The 14,168-nt window shown below is 46.1% G+C and overlaps 1 protein-coding gene across 1 annotated transcript in view; it reads right to left on the bottom strand.

Annotated features, from left to right (window-relative positions):
• LPP (LIM domain containing preferred translocation partner in lipoma) overlaps positions 1-7,697 on the bottom strand; it is a 724,515-nt gene extending 716,818 nt beyond the window's left edge. Inside the window, exon 1 of the mRNA XM_025374584.1 lies at positions 5,640-7,697. The gene's annotated coding sequence lies outside the window, so the exon portion shown is untranslated. The remainder of the gene's footprint in view (positions 1-5,639) is intronic.
• Between the last annotated feature and the right edge of the window lie 6,471 nt (positions 7,698-14,168).

The following is a 14,168-nucleotide window of genomic DNA, read 5'->3' as shown; positions in this document are numbered from 1 at the left end:
ACAGGCTCCAGGTTCTGGGGCAGTAAAAACAGTCCTGCTCCCCCATGATTGCTATCCTGTGGCTGCAGTGAACTATTTTACTCCCTCTCTTCATCAAGCAAGTATTTCTGGAGTGCCTACCATGTGTCAGGCACTCTTCTGGGCATTGGGAATACAGCCATCAACAAGCAGACATCATTGAAATCCTCAAGCAGCTTATTTTAAAGTGGAGAGGAGGCAGACACGCAAATATGTAAGATGAAGTGGCGATCCATGCTTATTTGTGTCCATAAACATTGTTCATTCACCAAACAGCTACTGAACATCCTGGCGTCTGTCTCCTCTCACACACAATAAACAGATTATTAATGCCTTTATCTGTGAGTGGCCAAAAATGTAGATGACCCACCTGACTCGGGTAGGTGACAGGAAGGATTGCAGGTGAACCCTCAGAGCCTTGAGCCAGAAAGCTTTGCTAGAGGACGCAGAAGTTATATGGTTCAACACCAGAGAACATATAGCACTGTTACAGGAGCCGTAAGATCCAAGGCAATGACTGAGTTCAAGACTCCATCACCTCCCCACTCTGTTACTTTATTACCCCAACTGCCTGTCTACAAGGATAAATTACATCCTTATCACAAGGGACTGGGGAGGGGAGCTCTATTGAGAGACGCAGATGATTTGCTAGAGAGGCTTAGTCCTTTCCAGTTAGGTTTGGGGACAGACAACACCCGAGGTAGCATCATAAGAGAGAAAAAGAGGCCAGGACAGCACCAGTGTGGGACTGAGAAGCCCGTTTGTCCATGTGAATCCTCAACTGTGACCCCACTAGGGCTCCATGAATGTGGGCTGAATTAAATTCCAAGGAAGAAAACAGACAAGCAATGTCGATTTGAGCTTTTCATGCATGTGGGCATAGAAAAGAGTGGTGAAGAGGCTATAAAATCAGGCAGAAGTTTGAATGTCTCCCGGTAGTTTTGTAACCTGATTTCACCAAATTCATTTTTTCATCTGCAAAATGAGATTGGTACTCAAAAAACCTACTTTAATGAATCAATATGATAATTACACAACAGGTGGTAAGCATTGAAAAATATTTCAAAATTATATTACTATTTAAAAAGAATGATAGGAAAGTAAACATTTTCTAACCTCAACTCTGTGGTTTACCTGCTTTCAAACATTAATCCCTACAGCTACCTATCCACCTACCAATCTCACTGACGTGACCAACATCTGGAATGCACCCGCCTTTTTCTCCAAGCCTCCAGGCAGCCTACATCAGACTTCCACGACACACTTGAAATCCTTCCACCCTTCCCCTTGCCCTCAGGTTCTCCGCCTCATATGCTCCCTCAAGCCAACAGATTTTCACCCAGCTACTAGCTTCCTGCATGCAGCAACACGATTATATCTTCCCCTTCCTCACCTCTACCAAGTTTCTTCTAGCAAAGCACAGCCCTCCAAAGCCAGATTCCATGAAAAGTCCCGCCCACCAATGAACATACTCAGCTTGGAGCCTCTAATTGCAGCCCAGGGTCAAAGTCCCAGGTTCACTCAGCCTAAAAGTGGTACTATGCCTCCTGCATTACCATCCAAATAACTACTCCCACAGAGATGACTCTAGAGACCCTGCCCAGCCTTAATCTCCTGTGAATCTCTACAGAACCACTTAATGGCCCCTATCCAGATTAATTTAAACCTTACTTATTAAAAAGTAAAGGCCCTCTTCTTTCTCCATTTTTCCATGGTCCTCTTCATGCCTGGCCATTCAAAACACAGCCTGGAGAACACAGCAGCTTCTCCCTGCTTCTGCATCTGCTACTATCTTGCTAATAGGTCCTTCTCTCACCTGTCCTTCTTCCACCTGGACAACTCCTGCTCGTTCCTAGAGGTTCAGCTTAGACACCCGCTCTCTATAATGGCTTCCCCGAGAGTGAGCCTTCTCGGAGAAGAGCAGCCAAAACTTACCCCGTAAAAGCACGTGATACATGGACATGCCCCACTCCACCTTTCTCCCTCCCCATCACACACACTACACACTTGTGTGCTCCTCAAAGGCAGGGACCATGTACACCTCATCTTTGTACGCTCAGGGCCTAGCCAGTTTCTGGTTCACTGTAAGCAGGCTCCAACCCCTGCTTTTACCCTGTTACCTGCCATTTTCTATCTCCCTGTCTTTTTTCTCTTTAATGCAGCAAACCTCTGGGCTAAGGGGGCTACCCAGTTCTCATGAGTTACACTCTGCCCGTGTACAAAATCCCCATCATTCCAGCATCTTCAGCATAGTTCTGAAATCAAATCCCATCTAACTCTTGCCCCATTCCCAATTAACCCAGACTGGCTCCACAGCAGGGTAAAGTAACATGTCATCACCAAGAAGCAAAAGTTCTGGGTTGTAATTTTGAGTACATCTCTAATTAGCTATATGACCTTGGGCAATGGTTAAAATAAAGGTGACAGCAGCACTAGGCCTCATTCTCAGGGGACCTTTGAGATTCAAATGGAATATCTGCTTGGAAAGTGTTTTATAAAGTGCAAAGCACTGTACAATCATAAAGGACATGAAGAACAATTGTATCAAATTGAAGCCATTGACTATAAGATGTGCCATTATCAACTTAGAATGAACAACAACTGCACAACTATGGCACATTGTGATAAGACAACCACATTTCAGTGATATTAAAATGTGAAAAAAGTGTGTTTTAGAATTGATTCAATACAACTTATTTATCTCAATAAAATATAGGAACCTGCTATAAAATTTTCATATTTGCCAATGGCACATAATACGGATCCAGTAACCTATGTCAAGTAAATGAACAAGAACCAATTGATATTATTATTTTTCTTCGGGGGGACACCCATGGTGGGGAAATGGAGTCTCAGTCTGGCACCCAGGCTGGAGTACAATGGTGCAATCTCGGCCCACTGCAACCTCCTCCTCCCAGGTTCAAGCGATTCTCCTGCTTCAGTCTCCCAAGCAGCTGGTACTATAGGCACATGCCACCACACCCAGCTAATTTTTGTATTTTTAGTAGACACGGGGTTTCATGATGTTGGCCAGCCTGGTCTTGAACTCCTGATCTCAGGTGATCTGCCGGCCTCGAGCCTCCCAAAGTGCTGGGATTACAGGCATGAGCCAACGCGCCCAGCCAATAATATTCTTAGGCCAAATTATCACCTCTTTCATTAGAATTGGGCAGCAGGAGGCTTCCCAATGCCAGTACCTCCCCTCTAAATCATGTCTCAGCATGCTCAAAACCCTCAAATGATGACTTTAAGATATATCCAAACTCCTTAGCCTGGCATTTTTAAGGCACTTTATAACTAAGTTTCATCTCCCCTCCATCATTTCCTGGAACTGTCTTCACCAGAATGTGTCACTCCAAGAAAGATCCTACTCAAGTCCCGGCCATAGCAATCAGCTCATCAGCTCAACTTCTCCTCCCTCTGCGTCCACTCAAAACCAACTCTAGGCCCATGCTACTTACAGAGAGCCTGCCTCTGAGGGGACTGCCTGACCCTAAGGCCCCAGGCTTTTATCCCTACCACTCAGATTAGGTAATCCCATCTGAAGTGCACATTCTAGACTATAAAGGTTTGGGTGTTGGGGTGGGGGGCTGCATTGCAGAAATTAAATGCAAAACTACATAGTCTTTTTTTTTTTTTTTTTTTTTTTTGAGAGGGAGTCTCTGTCTGTCACCCAAGCGGGAGTGCAGTGGTGTGACCTCAGCTCACTGCAACCCCCGCCTCCTGGGTTCAAGCGATTCTCCTGCCTCAGCCTCCCGAGTAGCTGGGACTACAGGTGCCCACCACCAAGCCCAGCTAACTTTTTGTATTTTTAGTAGAGACAGGGTTTTGCCATGTTGCCCCGGCTGGTTTCAAACTCCTGATCTCAGGCAATCCGCCCGCCTTGGCCTCCCAAAGTGCTGCGATTACAGGCGTGAGCCACCGTGCCTGGCCCACACACTTTTTCCTTCAACTGCCCCCTGGTGCAGAAAAACTGGTGACGAAGTAGAGAAAACCCTATTGGGTGTCCTAGCCCCCCACTGTCCACCATTATTGACCTTAGACTGTAGGTCTAGCACCCACCATTGTGGACCTTTACCTATTCTTCTATCTATAAGAGTTGAGGCAGGGGGAGGATGGGAGAGGGAGTTGGATGATTTCTAAAGGTGCCTATCCACACTTTCCCTTTCTTCACTTTAGGCTTTCTTAAAATGCACGTGTGCAGGGAAAGGTAAGCCATTAAGTCATTAACACCTTAGTGAGAGTGAATTTTACAGGAAAGGCAAGACACTTAGAAAAAGGGGAAGGAATAGAAACAGAAAGGGGACTGAAAACACAGGCAAGTGAGTTTCGTACTAGTAAAAGTCCCAGAGAAGACCCTGAGTTCTCGCTGGTTGTTTTGTGTTGGGGGAGGGAAAGCAGTGGATCCCTTCTAAGGGAAAGGAAGCGGGAGAGATTTTTCAGTTCTCCTAGGACTCTGAGGTTCCAGAGGCTCTGCCCCGTCCAAGCACCCAGGCACAATTCCACTGATTAGCTCATCTCATGTCACAACATCCCCCATCCCCAACTCCTTGCCTCCAACTAAAGAATATTTATACTTTCATCTCCATTTCCCACACTACTTAGTCTCCTCTGGCCCACAGTCCCCTCGAAGAGATGTCTTCCTCCAAGCCGCTAGCTGGCTTCAGGAAACTCCTCATCCTTCAAAAGCCCCATTAAGTGCAGGACTCTCCAAAGGGCCGTCCCAGGGACCAGAAAATCAAACTCCTTCTCTGCAACTTCCTTTAACTTTGTCCATGCCTTTCCTCCAGCACTTGGCACTTTCTACCCTAGGCCAGGTTTGACTCCTAGGTTCCACAAAGTTCCTGGAGGGCAACGTCCAACACACCCAGCGCAGTGTCTACCACACACAGGGTGCTAGAGAAATGCTTAGAGAAGGGAACTGAAGTTCGGAGTCAACTATTTGAATTATGGTTTGGCCTCTACTAAATAACTTCCGGGCGACCCTCCTTCTCTCTGGGCCTCAGCTGCCCCAACTGTAAAATGGGAGGACTTGGAGGACTGGGTCTAGGCCCTTTCCGCTGTGACAACTGTGATTCCGCGAAAGCTCTAAGCGGATGGGCGTGGCCCCGCCCCCTGGGCGCCCAGAAAAGTCCGGGCAGGGGGCGCGCAAGGCTCCAACCCCGCCTAGCCTGGGGTCGACGCTTTCGGAAAAACTCTGGGTCCCCCTCCCCCATGGCGTGCACCCCGTGATTGGGCCGCGGCCGGCACTTCCGCACAGCGGGCCAGGCCAGAGCAGGGCGCGCGCCCCGCGCTCCTGCCACCCCGGAGGCGCTCGCGCCGGGGGAGGGCTGGGGGTTCCCGAGGCGCCCGCGGGCGGAGGGTGAGGGGAAGGAAGGATTTGCAACAATACCTCAGGGAGGAGGCAGCCGGGGCAGCGGCGGCGGCGGCGGCAGCGGCGGCGGCGGCTGGAGGCGGAGGCAGAGACAGAGGAGGAGGTGCCCGGGCACTCCCCCTCCCATTGTCCCCAGCCCCGGACAGGCCCTGCCCCGCGCCCCACACTGGCCTCCTCCAGCTCGCCGCCCGCGCCCAGCGCCCCGCGCCCCGCGCCCCGCGCCCCGGGCCGTGCAGCCAGCCCTTACCTTGCAGCGCCCGGCTGTCCCCCGATCGCTAAAGCTACTTATCCCGGGAAAGCTCGCGCGGGACCCGGGAACGAACCCACAGACAAAAAGTGAAACTTCGGCAGGGCTGGAGCGGCTGCTGGTTGGTGCCTTTCCCCCTCCTTCCTCCCCACCGTCCCCACCCCCTCCCCTTGGTCTCCCGTGCGGTGCCCTGAGCGCTGGAGGCTGACGTCAGGGGCCTGAATTCCTGACTTTGCCTGCACGCATTTGTCCATGTAAGGTATGGGAAGGCGTGTGCCCGCGGAGCCGCCGAGCAGAGCTCGCCTGGCGGGGGAGGGGAAACCCGCAGCCGGCAGTGGCTTTGCCAAAAGGTGGGCGCACTGAGGGCATTGCATTTCCTGAGAGGAAGAGGAGGAGACGCGGGAATGCAGGGAGCTTGCAAAGGAGGAAGGGAAAGAGGGAGATGTGGAGACTTTACCCTGCTAGAGGAAGAGGAAGGAGACGTAGGAGGAAGCGGCCGCGTCAGGGGGCTCCTGGAAAATGGAAAAGCCTGCGTCTACTATTAAGGCGTCAAATTAAGGCACTGAGCTTGAGTGGAAGAGATCCAGCCATGAAATCCCCTTCCAAGATTTTCCTCGTGAGCCCCGCCCTGGATTCCCAGCAAGACTGAAAACTTACAAGGTGTCAGAGCTGGCAAAGACCAACTTCCAACCCGTCCGCTTGGCACGTGAGGAAACTGAAGCTCTCGGAAGAGAAATGACTTGTACAGGGTCGTCACTCAACAGATCGAGGAGCAGGCCCAGGCGCTCTGCCTCCCACTTGGGTTGCCGCCTCCAGGAAGGGCCCTGCCTTCCTTTTAGCCCTGAGCCTTGAAGCAGGTTAGATGTCCGCAGGCTGCGCGGACCACCCAGTGATTTCTACTGCTCTTGGCCCAGAGCCAGTTCCTGGAAGGTCCTGGTTGACAGTGAGCCCTGAATATCAATGACAATCAGTTGCTCCAGGGCAACTTCCTCTGTTCTGTGCTCAAATATATGAATCCCTGGAGTTTAACGTTTACTTCTGAGCCCCGCCCAGAAAGCTTACTCTGTGCTTATAGCTTCAAAAAAGTCTGCGAACGGGATGAACTGGTTTGAATACAGACAATCCTGTTATTGGAAGGTATGAGTTGGATTTTTTCCCCCCTCTGACATCTGTAAGGGTGAACGACGATGAGAACCACCACTTACTGTGTTAGGGGATTATGACGTGCAGCAGCCATTGCCTGGAAAGCACTCCATGCCCTGAGACTTCCTTTCCTTGTACTTCTCTCCTATTAATATCTAAAATCATCCCTCACGTTAGCATATAATGAAAGCAGTCTCTCACCCGGCTATTGCATCTTCAGGTGAGTTAGATAGGACAAAGCATAGTCCCCCGCTTTACACTTCAGGCAAAAACTTAAGGAACGTTACTGGCCCAGCACAAAATAACTGACTGCCCAAGCACCTGTCTTCCCCTCCTCCCATACGGGTCTCCTGACTAATCCCTTGATCTTTCCATACCTGGCCCTGACCTCTAGCAGGACATAATTCCATTCATAACTGTTGAGAGTACACCATGAACTACCGATTCATAAAAACTCCAAAAAGTGGGTCTTCTGAGGATGGATTTTAGTGGGATTCTTTTGACCAGGAATTAAGGAAATAATGTAAAAACACATGTTATTGGATTTATTAAGCACCTTCCTTGTGCTTAATAAGTGTTTGAATTCAGGCATTTCAGGGGTAAGACTACTTAACCTGTTCCTAACAACTATCTAATGTTCACATACAAAAATATGAACATGGTTGGGCGTGGTGGCTCACACCTGTAATTCCAGGACGCCGAGGCGGGCAAATCACCTGAGGTCGGGAGCTGGAGACCAGCCTGGCCAACATGGCAAAACCCTGTCTCTACTAAAAATACAAAAAATTAGCCGGGCGTGGTGGCGAGCGCCTGTAATCCCAGCTGCTCCGGAAGCTGAGTTAGGAGAATTGCTTGAACCCGGGAGGCAAAGGTTTTAGTGAGTCGAGATTGCGCCACTGCACTCCAGCCTGAGGGACAGAGCAAGACACTGTCTTAAAAAAAAAAAAAAAAAAGAGAGAGAGAGAGATAAGGTCGAGAATAACCACTCATTCCACAGAATAATAAAGAATTTATCTCTTTGCAACTAACATGGTTTGAAATGGAAGATATGAGCTCTTAGAGAGATTTTTTTCTGGGGTTTTAAAAAGGTCAGATCCTATCAAAACACAGTTCACTCACTCAAACATTTCAGCATACTCACATTCTGAGTACTAGGGTTTACTATGAAAAGAATTCCAGTGTTACCTGAAGTAAAAATGGATTATCTCAATTCTCATGGAATATAACGGGACTTGACCAGCATTTCCTTTTTTTTTCCTTCAGTAACCCACTTATAAAGAATAATAGGGTCCTAATGAGGATTAAGATTTAATAAAGTATAATTAGAGTTGTTCATTTCTTCCATCATACACATTATAAGAGTACTGTGCTGGATCCAGAAACGCTACTAATTATGTTGAAAGTGCTGTATGGGTGTGTTGGGGAAGATCACTGTTTCTCCTCCTGAAATGTTTATGAATTGCTCAGGTGAGCGTGGTGAGCATGGTGTTAGCAAGAACATCATATAAGATTAACTACAAAAGATAATTTTGACTCATGAGGAACTTCCCAGGAATATAACCACCCAAGTCATAATCTGGATGCTTAGTGAACCACATACAGCGTTGTTGTCAGTGCTAACCCCACCAAAAGCCTCATTCCCATTGACTGTTCCGGTTTCTTTCATACTCTTACTTTTCTCAACCCCCTGTTACAACTTTCTGTGTGCAGGGGCTTGCACGAAATGGGAAGGTTGTATAAATTTGCACTCAGTGGTAGAAAAATACTGGTTTACCAATTCAGAGACTAAAAAAAGCACAGAATTTCAGGTGTAGTGTGGGGTCATTTGGTCCAAGGATAGCACACTGGTGGCCTAAAGGCTACCAGCAGCATTTTCATGGGTTCAGTAATGGCATAAAAGACTTTCAGGCAAGCTGGGCTTGGGTCCTGCCTTTCATCTGCATCCATTACAGTCCTGTACACATGGCCTTTGTGGAGCTCATGCCAGTCCTTATTTTGGAGTGCCCAGCAATATTTTAAGGAGTTTTCATATACAATTCACTTAACTCTCACAAGACCTTTCTTAGGTTGACATTATTATTTTTTTATTTTATCCATGAAGAAACTAAAGCCCAGGGAGTTTAAGTACTAGCTCTGTGTTAAGAGCTGAGTAAGCTCTTTTTATTTTTATTTTATTATTATTATTATTATTATTATTATCATCAAGATGGAGTCTTGCTCTGTCGCCCAGGCTGGAGTGCAGTGGCACGATCTCTGCTCGCTGCAAGCTCCACCTCCTGGGTTCACGCCATTCTCCTGCCTCAGCCTCCTGAGTAGCTGGAACTACAGGCGCCCACCACCAAGCCCGATTTTTTTTTTTTTTTTTTAAGTAGAGACGGAGTTTCACCATGTTAGCCAGGATGGTCTTGATCTCCTGACCTCGTGATCTGCCCTCGGCCTCCCAAAGTGCTGGAATTACAGGCGTGAGCCACCGCGCCCGGCCCTGAGCTGAGTAAGCTCTTACTCAGCTGAGGGTAGGTAAGCTAAAATTCCATGCTGATCCCTGGCAAGCTGGCACCTCGCTCACCCACTGTCGAGTGACCATCTGCTCTCAGTTTGAACACTCCAGCATAGGGAACTTATGATCTCCTACAGCTGACCAAGAGGAAAAGTTCTGAAGAGGCTACTAGAAAAATAATAAGAATAAGAGGGCCATGGGTGATAGAAGGTAAATACCAATCTGCTGTTGCCTCTGAGAACCTAACACCCATCAGGCCAAATGCCTCTAGTATGGTTTGCACAGACCTTCATAATTTGGCACCTACTTGTTCCTTCAGCCTCATTTCTTCCAGGATTTTATGTGCCCCCACCCTCCACCCTGCTTCTAGTAGTTTTCCAAGCACATCTTACCTCTCCCTGCTTATCTCTGTTTGCACATCTTCCCTTTTCCCTCAGGAGTCCTCAGCCCTCTCTTTCAGATAACCTCAAGTGATGGGGCCTGAATGCAAGCAGACCAACAAGAGGAGCCCAGGCATTTGGAAGTAGCAATCAAGATTAGCATGGGGGCTGGGCACGGTGACTCACACCCATAATTCCAGCACTTTGGGAGGCCTAGGGGGGTGGATCACCTGAGGTTGGGAGTTTGAGACCAGCCTGGCCAACATGTGAAACTTCATCTCTACTAAAACTACAAAAATTAGCCAGGCCTGGTGGTACACGTTTATAATCCCACCTACTCTGGAGGCTGGGGCACAAGTATCGCTTGAACCTGGGAGGCGGTGGTTCCAGTGAGCCAAGATCACCCTCCTGCACTCTAGCTTGGTTGACAGAGCAAGACTGTGTCTCAAAAAAAAAAAAAAAAAAAAGACTAGCACAGAGAGGGACACAAGAGAGAAATGTTTATGGTCCTTGCCTTACCCTAAATTACTCTGCAACCTTTTGGCAAGTCACTTCCTCTCTATTCTCAGTTTCTTTATCTATTAAATTGGGTTCTTAGACTTGGTGGTCTCCAATATTCTCCCAGTTTTTCAGTTTGATGTTACATTCTACCCAGTGACCAAATTCATATTCCGGAAGCATAGTATGCTATGTCATACCACAAATCTTGTAAACGTTCCTGATATGGTTTGGCTGTGTCCCCACCCAAATCTCATCTTGAATTGCAGTTCCCATAATCCACACGTGTCATGGGAGGGACCAGGTGGAGATAGTTGAATCATAGGGGCGATTTTCCCCCTCCTGTTCTCGTGATAGTGAGTTAGTTCTCATGAGATCTGATGGTTTTTTAAGGGTCTTTCCCCTTCACTGAGCACTCATTCTTCTGCCTCCTGTTGCCACATGAAGAAGGACATGTTTGCTTCCTCTTCTGCCATGATTGTAAGTTTCTTGAGACCTCCCAGCCATGCTGAACTGTCGAGTCAATTAAACTTTTTTCCTTTATAAATTTCCCAGTCTTGAGTATGTCTTTATTAGCTGTGTGATAATGGACTGATAGCATTCAATAATATCAACCAAATTAAGTTCATACCCGGCAGCTTCCCCTTCCTTATTTCATGATCAAATCCTGATGGCCTTTCCAACTATAAGTTGTACCTCCAACACCCCCTCCTCCACCACACACATACACACACACGCCACTTCCTTTACTTCCTGCCTCCAGGCTTTTGCATGTTTAGTTTTCTCCTCTTGAACCTAAAAGACTTTCCAGGCCCATCTCCAAAACTGCAGATTCTACCTGTCCAGCCAACCCCCTCTCACAGAATCTCTACCCCATTGCCCATTCCTTCCAAACTCCCTCCATTAATATGAAAATAACTTCTCTATTTTCTCAAAAAGATGCCCATTTCATTATCCCAATGCATTACAATTTTTCATCAGTGAGTTTGATCTCCTCCATGCAAATATAGAATTGTTTGTATTAGTCTTCATGTCTTGTTCATTTCTCTTCCCCAGCAGCCAAGGCAGTACCTGGCACTTATAACCAAATGTTATCCAGTAAGTGAGTGAATGAGTGAATCACTCTTTCACTCAGTGTGGATAGAAAAGCAACACAATTGATGCTGTCCCTCTGGAAGATTGGTCATGTTTCTTTAGATCATGGCTCTGAGCAGGCATCAGAAGGGGCAAGGGGAAGAGACAGGACTAATACTGGTCATTTGTTACAATGTGCTCTGTGTGCACTTTCTAGGCCTTCTGATGATTACCATACATAAATTGTATAAATTTTCTGATAACATAGTTCTGCTATTAGAATAGACATGAAATTAAAACCATGGTTATTTTGCAACTTTATATAAACAAAATTCAAAAAGATACTTAAGGTCATCTTTTTTGAGAAATAACTAAGCATAAGTGACAGTTTTAATATTTTATATATCCTTTTCTATAGTTGAGCATAGGTCTTTTCCAAGATTATAGTACCAGTGTCTTATGCAAACCAGGCCTCTGGGTGACAGTGACTCTAGCTCGACCCAGTGAGCATCAGCCTTTGGAAAAGAGATTAAAAACTTAATTTGGTAAATAGTAGTACAGGCTTGTAGTAAATGAAACACTAAAGATAATAAAACAGTTTACAGACTGGGCGTGATGGCTCACACCTATAATCCCAGCACTATGGGAGGCCGAGGCGGGCAGATCACTTGAGGTCAGGAGGCCAGGAAGCCAACAAGGTGAAACCCCGTCTCTACTAAAATACAAAAGGTAGCCAGGTGTGGTGGTGGGCACCTGTAATCCCAACTACTCAGGAGGCTGAGGCAGGAGAATCACTTGAACCCAGTGGGCAGAGGTTGCAGTGAGCAGAGATCGTGCCACTGCACTCCAGCCTGGAGGACACAGTGAAACTCCCTCTCAAAAAATTAAATTAAATAAAATAAAACAGAGTATAAAAGGTTTGCTTACTCTCTCTTCTTCACATCTCATTGTAGAATGGAGGAAGAAAGTCAATGTAAAAAAAGAATGTATGATCAGACTTCCTAAATGAATGTTTTCTCTTTTTATTGAGTACTAGGTTTTTGGTGTCACAAGCTAATTTCTTCATTAGCTTACAGGAATCAAATCAATATGGAACAAATGATAATTTGTATCTGTCCCATGTGTTTCTGCACAATTTCACCCAGTTTTTAGTAAGTGGCTATAGTGTTATCACTATTTGCATTTTGCCAGATCACAGGATCGGATTGTCTGAATGTATTTTGGTGTATCCCAACTCAACCACCTGTACCAATCCAACGGCTTTTGACCTCAGGTAAGTGCAGGACTTAGAATGAGATATGATTGTGCCTGGAAGCCTGTGAATCTTCAGAGATCAGGCAGAGCCGTCTCACAGTGGGGGCCAGTCTCTTGTAGCAGAGATGTTGGTAAGCAGAGCTTTAATCCTTTTTGTGTTCACTACCAATGAAAAGTTTCAAAGAGGCTCAAACAACAAGGGAGACAGTTTATGCCATCTTTTTGCTCTAACAACAGGTTATTATGCACCTACTAGCCTTATTAGGCCTGGGAATACAGTGTTGAGAAAAACATTAATAGACTCAGTTCCTACCCTACATCCTAAAACAAAGATAATATGTAATACCAGTTCCAAGCAGAGGGGTGTTGTTGAGATAGCTTTGCTGAGATCTCCCAGTGGACCACTGGATGGGCTAGATCCACTGTGGCAGCTGAGAGCCTCCTTTGATGGTGATGGGGCAGGCAACAATGAGCCTGGAGACACAACCAAGCTGGGGAAACACAAACATGGCACGTACATTTTTGTCTTCACACAACAACAGAAGCAGGAGGTAAAGGATAATGTCCAAGGGTTTGATGTATGCAGCAAGGCCTCACGCAGTGGCCTCACTAGTTCCTTTAGAGAGTTGCATGGAGCTGAAGAAGGTCTACCAGTTCTTGATGAGCTCGGTACCTGGAATAGGCTTTAGGATGTGCTTTGCCTCATTCGTGGCTGCAATCCACAGTCTCACTGACTCCATGGGCATCACAGCAGATATTAGGTCAGTTTTAGATGAATAGAAAGAAGTCCATGATATATATCTATGTAAATCTCTTTATATATACATGTATTATATATATATATCTTCTATATATATGTATATATACACAGTTTAATTGAGGTATAATTTGCATACCATAAAATTCATTCACTTTAGGCAGAAGTGGTTTTTAGTAAATTTAGTAAATTTATGGAATTGTATAACCATCACTGCATTCTAATAGTAGAGCAGTTTCATCACCCCAAAAATGAAACCTTGCACCCATTTATAGTCATTGCCTATTCTTATCTTCAGAACTAAATATCTACTAATCTACTTTGTGTCTCTATAAGATTTGCTTTTTCTGGACATTTCATATAAATGGAATCATAGAATGTGTGAACTTTTGCATCTGATTTATTCCACTTACCATGTTTTCAAGGTTCACTAAGGTTGGAGCATAATGTATCAATAGTTTTTTCCTTTTTATGGCCAAATAATATTCATTTGTATGGATATACCATATTCTCTTTACTCATTCATCAGTTGCTGAACATTTGGCTTATTTCCATTTGGGGGCTACAATGAATGATGCTCCTGTGACCACTCAGGTACATATTTCTATGTGGACATATATTTTCATTTCTTTTGGTTACATGATATTTTAAAGTGGGAGAAAAGGCATAGATGGAATTTTTTAAAGGATTTGAAAGAGTATGCTTAATGTTATAAAAGTGATTTTTTTTTTTTTTTGAGACAGTCTCACTCTGTCGCCCAGGCTGGAGTGCAGTGGCAGGATCTTGGCTCACTGCAAGCTCCACCTCCCAGGTTCACGCCATTCTCCTGCCTCAGCCTCCCAAGTATCTGGGACTATAGGCGCCCCCCACCACGCCTGGCTAATTTTTTGTATTTTTAGTAGAGACGGGGTTTCACCATGTTAGCC

This window comes from Theropithecus gelada, chromosome 2 (genome assembly GCF_003255815.1).
Source record: "Theropithecus gelada isolate Dixy chromosome 2, Tgel_1.0, whole genome shotgun sequence".
In the NCBI taxonomy this organism is placed as follows: domain Eukaryota; kingdom Metazoa; phylum Chordata; class Mammalia; order Primates; family Cercopithecidae; genus Theropithecus; species Theropithecus gelada.
Note: the sequence above shows the minus strand (reverse complement) of the source record. Positions and strands in the feature narration are given on the sequence as shown.